The following is an 8506-nucleotide window of genomic DNA, read 5'->3' on the forward strand; positions in this document are numbered from 1 at the left end:
TTTGTGGATTGTCTTCATGGAAAGTACTAAGCTGGCTGTATGAACCACAAATGAGATTCACACTTTTCTAGTTTTGGTACATCCCAGTTGTGTTTTTGGATTGTTAATTTGGAATTTCTCTATTTTATATTTATATATTAATATTTAATATGAAAGTTGTACCTTTAATTTATCATATAGGGCAAGAATTTATATTCTTATTTAAAATTTTTGTTACTTATATAGTTTTATATTAGATTAGAGTATAGTGGCTGGCATTGTGGCACAGCAGGTAAAGCCGCCACCTGTGGCGCTGACATCCCATATGGGCACTGGTTCAAGTCCTGGCTGCTCCACTTCCAATCCAGCTCCCTGCTAAAGTGTCCAGGAAATCAGCAAAGGACTACCCAAGTCCTTGGGCCCCTGCACCCGCATGGGAGACCTCGAAGAAGCTCCTGGCTCCTGGCTTCCGATCTGTGCAGCTCCAGCTATTGCGGCCATTTGGGGAGCGAACAAGTAGATGGAAGACCTCTCTCTCTCTCTCTCTGCCTCTGCCTCTCTATAACTCTGCCTTTCAAATAAATAAGTAAATCTCTAAAAGTAAAGAAGAAATGAACACTTGCCATGATCACCAAATCCTGCAGTCCCTCTGTGCAGTCATCCAACTTAAACGCTCACTGTAGCACTTGGCATTGGCATCCACCATTCCTCCTTGCTCCCGTCTCCTCCCTTGGTTTCCACAATGACATTCTCCTGTCTTCCTCTGACAATTCCATCTCACTGTCCTTTTCATGTCATTTAAATGCAAGTGTGCCCCCTTTTAATTTAGCTTATTGTATTTTACTTTCCAACTATGATAGGAATACAGTCTCATTCAGACACATCCATAAACACAGAATTGTACAAAAAAAGGCAGCTATCTCCTTTTCTGTATTTAGAGTTAACTTAGGATTCTAAAATCTAGCACTTTTACTATTTAAAGAGGTTTAAAGACTAATCTGTGTTCCAGTAAGCCCTGATCCTGTGACTGAAGTACGAGTATGACCACACTGTAGGGAAGGTGGAGGCAGATAGGTCCATCGTGAGACTGTCGCTGAATATCCAGGTGAGAAGGGTTTGGCAGCTTGTGCAAGGAACTGTTAGCGGAGATGATGAAACAGACCCAAAGAATGAACAGGATTGAGATTTTTCAAAAAGATTTATTTGAAAAAGGCAGAGTTAAGGAGAGGGAGAGAGGGTGAGAAGATGAGAACGTGAGAGGGAGAGAGAGGAAGAGAGAGGGAGAGAAAGGAGAGAGGGAGAGATTGATTGATTGATTGACTGATCTTCTACCTGCTGGCTCCTGCCCCAAATGGCTGCAATGGCCAGGGCTGGGCCAAGCCCAAGCCAGGAGCCAAATGCTTCTTCTAGGTCTCCCCCATGGGTACAGGGATCCCAGCACTTGGGCTGTCTTCTGCTTCTTTCCCAAGCACATTTCTTTAAAAAAAAAAAAAAAAGCATTTACTTATTATTTATTTGAAAGGCAGAGTTAGAGGCACTGAGAGAGAGGTCTTCCATCTGATGGTTCACTCCCCAAATTTGAGCCTATCCGAAACCAGGAGCCAAGAGTTTCCTCCAGGTCTCCCATGCGAATACAGGGGCTCAAGTATATAGACCATCTTCCACTGCTTTCCCAGGCCATTAGCAGAGAGCTGTATTGGAAGAGGAGCAGCTGGGACTCAAACCAGCATCCATGTGGTATACAGGCACTACAGTCAGCAGCTTTACCTGCTATGCCACAGCGTTAGTCCCTCCCAGGCACATTAACAGGAAGCTGGATTGGAACTGGAGCATCCAGGACTTGAACTGGCACCCATGTGGGATGCTCGTGTTACAGGCACCAGTCCCTAGATTTTTTTTGAATATAGCATCATTATTACTGGATGATTGATGGGATGAGGGTCTGGGAAAGAAGAAGAGACCAGGATACTCTAGTTTTCCAAGTAAAATGTATGGAAGGCTGAGTATGACACAAACTAGAGATCATGGAAGGAGGAGCTGGTTTGGGGAAGGGATTAGGGATTCAGTTTGAAATGCCAAGGAAACATCTATGGAGAGAAGTCCTGTGAGCATCTGGATCCACGGGCCTGGGGGCTAGGGCTAAAGAGAGGGGTGTTATCTATTTATTACGAAAATAGAAGCCAAGGTCATACTTGTGTTGGAAGAGGGTGTTCGATGAGAAGAGAAAATGGCCCTGGGCAGAAGGGAAACCTTGCTGGAGCCACGTTGATGCTGTCACTGGTTACCACCTATCTGCTACTTCCCATCCCGACTACCAGGTGTGAATGCACAGACTGTGACCAATTATTTATCTTTAACTTTTTTTCCTTTTGCACATCTGCAGAAGAAGATAATATGCCAATGAAAAAGTGCCTGCTCCATACCAGAGTAATGTTCTGAATCCTTGCTGTGGATATAGGGGGAACTTCAAAAAGTTTGGGGGAAGGGAATGGAATTAAAAGATGAGTTTTTTTTTAAAGATCAGTTTATTTTGGTACAAAAAACTTTTGAAGTGTATGCGTAGCTTTTTCTGAGTATGCATTTCTAAAGAGCTTTTTCAAGACCGTTTGTAAGTGTGGGTTTCAAAATTTTTATGCTCCAAGACAAGCTTATCTTCTAATTCCATATCGATCATGCCCTTTTATTTTTTATATTCTCGACATGTGGACATCTGGTGCATGACCTTGGAGAGCCTGCCCCTCCCAGGGCTATTAGCCAGTTCCTAGAGAGTGGATGGGCTTGAGCAGTGGTCAGATGCCCATGTGCCTCTGTCCGCTAGCCTGTGCGCCTCACAAGGGACCAGTGTTACACTGGCATCCCCAGGAATCTGGTAGCTCTTTCACATAATGCTTAGATTCACTATTTAGGGTCAGCGGAATTCGTCTCTGGACAGAGAGAGGAGGTGGTGTCTTCGAAGGCTGGGCAGAGCACTGGAGATGACATGTCCAGTGGGCCAGTAGGAATCTGAAGATTGGTGTGATTATTTATCAGGTGGCATTAAGGGCTGGAATCCAGGGTCATTGCCCCTCAGGTCACCTATGGTATCTGACCTGTTTCTAAATTGGTCCCTGAAGTCCTCCAGGTTCTGAAACTCCCTGGTTAGTGTTCTCTCCTTTCTAGCTTTCAGCAAGAAGCAAACATTCAGTGGTGTAGTGACCATGACACAGCCACCCACACATGGAGCCTGAGGACACCATCCAGGGATGCCACTAGCAGTCACTCTACAGTTAGGGTCCAAAGTAGTTCCTGGGCAGCAGTGGGCTGGCTTTGGGAGAAGACAGTGTGTGTCACTTTGTGTCACTTTTGTGCAGGAAGCCACAAAGGTGACTTTTCAGATTCCTCAGTGAACCTGATTTCATGCTTCTACAAAAGGTCCAGTCTTCACAGGAAAGCAAAACTCAGAACAGGCCATCGAGAGTGAATTGTCTCCAGGGAAGAGGGGAAAGAGTGGAGAGGACTATCTCTAGTTATCCTGCCACCTCTACCAGGCGCACAGGGTGCTGAGAACTGAGTGAGCCAAGCTTCTCCCACTGCATGCAACCCATCCCTCCAGGCCAGGAGGTCCCTACTGGTTCTGGGAGTTGGGCCTTTGTCTTCTCTGTGACAGGCTCTATTTCTGTAAGAGGAGGATCCAAGGTGAGCTGTAGGCATGGTATCCCTAAAGAACAAGGGATCTTGAAAGAGAAATAAAATGGATCTCATAATGAGAATTATTTATGTAAAAGAACTGCTTGTATTAAAGATGTACAGTAGGGCTGGCATTGTGGTGTGGCCTGTTAAGCCACCACCTGCAATGCCAGCATCCCAAGTCAGTGCCAGTTCGAGTCCTGGCTGCTCAAATTCCAATCTAGCTCCCTGCTAATGGCTTGGGAAAATCAGTTGAAGATAGCCCAAGTCCTTGGGTCCTTGTACCACATAGGAGAAGTACCACTGGAAGAAGTTCCTGGCTCCTGCTTTCAGTCTGGGCAGCCCCGGCCATTGCGACCATGGAGAGTGAGGCCACAGATGGAAAATCTCTCCATGTCTCTGTTTCTCTCTCTCTGTAGCTCTGACTTTTGAATAAATAAATAAAATATTTTTTAAAAATGTATGGAAAGATACAGCCTAACATTTTTTTTGATAGGAGAAAAAAAATGAAGCACAAAGGAGAGAAATAGGAGATAATTTTTAGACTTCTTTCTGTTCTTTGTTGAATTGACTTAGGAACTATATAAACATTTTACATAATTATGAAACAACATTAAATTTTAAAAACAATCTCTTAAAAATTGAAAATGAAAAAGGAACAAATGATGTACCTGTAAATCAAGTTAGCGGCATAGACACAGAGGGGCCTATGTCAGAAAGTTTGAAACATAGTAATTTGCTTATTCCAGTAGGATACATCCTAAGGACAAAAGCAACTGCTAAAAAGTATTTTAAGCTGCTGTTTCTGACAATCATATTGTTGGTGGTAATGCTGCTATTGTTAATCTGAGACCACTGAATGTGTGTTGTGGGGTGAGGAAAATGAGTAATTCCAGTATAATTCTCAGTGAACCAGGATTCTCCACATGAGAGCAAAAAGACACAAATCTAAGACAGAACAAGTTAGTGTAAATCCTGAATTTGGATTGGAAATGTCATTATAAATGGATGACAAATTAATCTTAGAAAAGAGTATTTTCTACTTGCGTCCATTTCCAAGGCCTAAAAACAGTGACCAATCAGTATCCAGATTGTGATCTTGAAATGCCATTTTCCATTAGAAAGGACTAGAATTCCTTAGAAAAATGGCTAATTCTATGACGAGGACAGGCTGGAACACCACATAGCAAGAAAATTATCAAAAAGCACTAAAGTTAAAAAAACGAACAAACATGTAAATCTGGTCAAAAGGGCTTAGAGAGAAACTCTAAAGTCTTCCCACTGGCCAAAGATGGCATAATTTGTGCAGGATATCAATATGTTTATGTCAATGCCATTTCACAATAATAAAAATAAATTGGTCATTGTACAATGTGTGCAAACAATTTGTTATTTTGAGAACTGCTAACTAAAGAGGTAGAATTAAGCATTTATTCCATGTTCCCTTTATGAACTGGTAACCAAATAGTTGTGAGGAAGTTTCTTTATAAAGGCATTCCAATAATTAATGAAGGAAACATGATTGAATTTGAATATCACCACCTAGACATTCTAAAGAATTAACAGATCTGGGGGTCAGTGCTGTGGCTTAATGGGTAAAGTTACCGCCGGCAGTGCCAGCATCCCATATCGGTGCCTATTGAAGTCCCAGCTGCTCCACTTCCAATCCAGCTCTTTGCTATGGCCTGGGAAAGCAGTAGAAGATGGCCCAAGTCCTTGGGCCCCTGCACCCTTGTGGGAGACCTGGAAGAAGCTCCTGGCTCCTGGCTTTGGATCAGCATAGCTCCGGCTGTTGCAGCCATTTGGAGAGTGAACCAGCAGATGGAAGATTGATCTCTCTCGCTCTCTCTCTCTCTCTGCCTCTCCTTCTATATCTCTGTGTAACTCTGACTTTCAAATAAATAAAAAAAAATCTTTAAAAAATTAACAGATCTTGAAATTAATGTTCAGTAGCTGGGAGACACCAGACATTATGTGCCTCCTGAGCAAGCACAATGCCACTCAAAGTGGAACAAAGGTGACAAAGCCTCTAAGTCCAATTATCGATTTAAAGGAGGCAAAACTAGGAGGGTAGGGGCCGGTGTTGTGGCACAGCAGGTTAAGGTGCCACCTGCAATTCCAGCATCCCATAATGAGTGCCAGTTCAAGTACCAGCTGCTCCACTTCTTCTTTTTTTCTGAAGATTCATTTTATTTATTTGAAAGGCAGAGTTAGAGAGAGGGAGAGACAGAGAGAAAGGGGTCTTCCATCCTCTGGTTCACTCGTCAAATGGCCGCAACTTGACTCAAACTGGTGCCCACATGGGATTCTAGCATCAGCAGGCTGCAGCTCAATCTTCTGATCCAGCTCCCTGCTAGAGTGCCTGAGAAAGTAGCTAAGATGGCCCAATTGCTTGGGACCCCGCACCCACGTGGGAGATGGAGTCCCAGGCTCCCAGCCCCAGCCATCACAGTCATTTGGTAGTGTACCAGCCAAAGGAAGATCTCTCTCTCTCTCTCTGTTTCTCCTTTTCACTGTAACTCTTTCAAATAAATAAATATTTTTAAAAAAGAGGTTTGAGAAACTTATTTAATGATACCATGAGAATGTCGTCTGCAAAATCCAATGGGAAACCCTTCAGGACAAACAAATTTTTTAAGATTTATTTATATATTTGGAAGGCAGAGTTACACAGAGAGAAGGAGAAACAGAGAGAAAGCTTTTTTTTTTTCTGGTGGTTCACTTTCCAAAATGGCCACAACAGCCAGGGTTGGGCCAGGCTGAAGGTGGGTGCAGGGGCCCAAGCTCTTGAGCCATCTCCTGCCGCTTTCGCAGGCCCATTAGCAGGAACTGGATTGGAAGTGGAGCAGCCAGGACTCAACCAGCATCCATATGGGATGTAGCATAGCCACAATGCTGGGCCCCAAACCATTTTCTTTTTTTTTTTTTAAGAATTATTTATTTATTTGAAAGTCAGAGTTACACAAAGAGAGGAGAGGCAGAGAGAGAGAGGTCTTCCATCCACTGGTTCACTCCCCAGTTGGCCACAGTGGCAGGAGCTGGGCCGATCCAAAGCCAGGAGCCAGGAGCTTCTTCTGGGTCCCCCACACAGGTGCAGGGGCCCAAGGACTTGGGCCATCTTCTGCTGCTTTCCCAGACCACAGCAGAGAGCTGGATCAGAAGTGGAGCAGTCGGGTCTCAAACCAGCACCCATATGGGATGCCGGCGCTTCAGGGCAGGCTGTTGACTCACTGCACCACAACGCCAGCCCCCAAACCATTTTCTTAAGCACACAGATTTCAAGGAAAAAGAAAGGTGTAGGTGGACTCTAAAGTAAAACAGACAAGGTAGATTATCCAGTCAAAATATATACACCTTTTAAAATCACAATTCAAACAAATCACAAAGTACATGCACACACACATATATTCTTGACATTTGAGACAACTGTAAACTTAACACCGAATATTGATGATATTAAGAAATTACTGCTCATCTTTCTAGGTTTACATTTTTTACTTAAAATTATTTTGAATATTTATTTTTGTTTTATTTTGGAAGACAGAGACACAGACAGACTTTCCATTGATTCCTCCGCAAATGCCTACAACAGCCAGAACTGGGCCAGGCCGAAGCTAGGTGCCTGACACTCAGTCCAGGTCTCCCAAGTGTGGCAGGAACCCAACCACTTGAGTCATCATCTACTGCTTCCCAGAGTGTGCATCAGCAGGAAGCTGGAGTCAGGAGGGGAGCTGGGACTCGAATCCAGGCATGCTGAGTTTTTACTTTTGAAAACATAGCATTCCCACTGTGTTTATTTCTTTGAAAAGCAAGACCTTAAAATGTTAGTAATGCATACTAAAACTTATGAATAAAAGCACTTGGGCCATCCTCCACTGCTTTCCCAGGCACATTAGCAGAGAACGGGACCGGAAGTGGAGCGGCTAGGACTTGAAATGGCGCCCATATGGGATTCTAGCGCCCCTGGTGGAGGCTTAACCTACTATGCCACAGTGCCGGCCCCTCAGAATTTTTATTATGGAAAACTCCAAACCAAATATAAAAAGAAAATAGTATAAAGAGATCGGTGCTTGGTTCAGCAGTGGCTGGCCACGTCTAGTATCAGAATGTCTGAGTTTCTGTGCCAGCTCCTCCATTTCCAATCCAGCTTCTTGCTAATGCATATCCTCACAGGCGGCAGCTGGTGGTTCAGTTTCCTGGCTGCCTGCCTCCCAAGTCGGAGACCCAGATTGAGTTCCTGGTTGCTGGCTTTGTCATGGCCCAGACCCAGCTATCGCACACATCTGGGGAGTGAGCCAGCAGATGGGAGATCTCTCTATGTCTCTGTCTTTCTCTTTTTGTCACTTTGCCTTTCACATTAAAAAAAAATGGTCACAGCTTAAAAAAAAAAGAATAGTATCAGGGACTTCTGTGTACCTCTTAGCCAGCTTCAAAAATCAATATTTTACCAATGTTATAGCATTTGCAAACTTCCCAAATTTTTTGATGAATCAATTGTTAGAAAAATTTAGGTATGATCATCTTCCTTTAAAAAATTATTCATTTATTTGAAAGGCAGAGTCACAGAGAGAGAAGAAGAGACAGATCCTCCATCCACTGGTGCACTCCCCAATTGGCCGCAACAGCCAGAGTTGAGCTGATCTGAAGCCAGGAGCCGGAAGCTTCTTCCTGGGTGCAGGGGCCCAAGAACTTGGGCCATCTGCTTTCTCAGGCACATCAGCAGGGAGCCGGATCAGAAGTGGAGCAGCAGGAACCCAAACCAGCACCCACATGGGATGCTCGCCCTGCAGGTGCAGACTTAACCTGCTATGCCATGGCGCTGACCTCTAGTTATCATCTTATTTCACTTGTAAGTAATCCA

The sequence above is a fragment of the Oryctolagus cuniculus genome, chromosome 4, assembly GCF_051225735.1.
Source record: "Oryctolagus cuniculus isolate XC-2025 breed Fujian yellow rabbit chromosome 4, ASM5122573v1, whole genome shotgun sequence".
NCBI lineage: Eukaryota > Metazoa > Chordata > Mammalia > Lagomorpha > Leporidae > Oryctolagus > Oryctolagus cuniculus.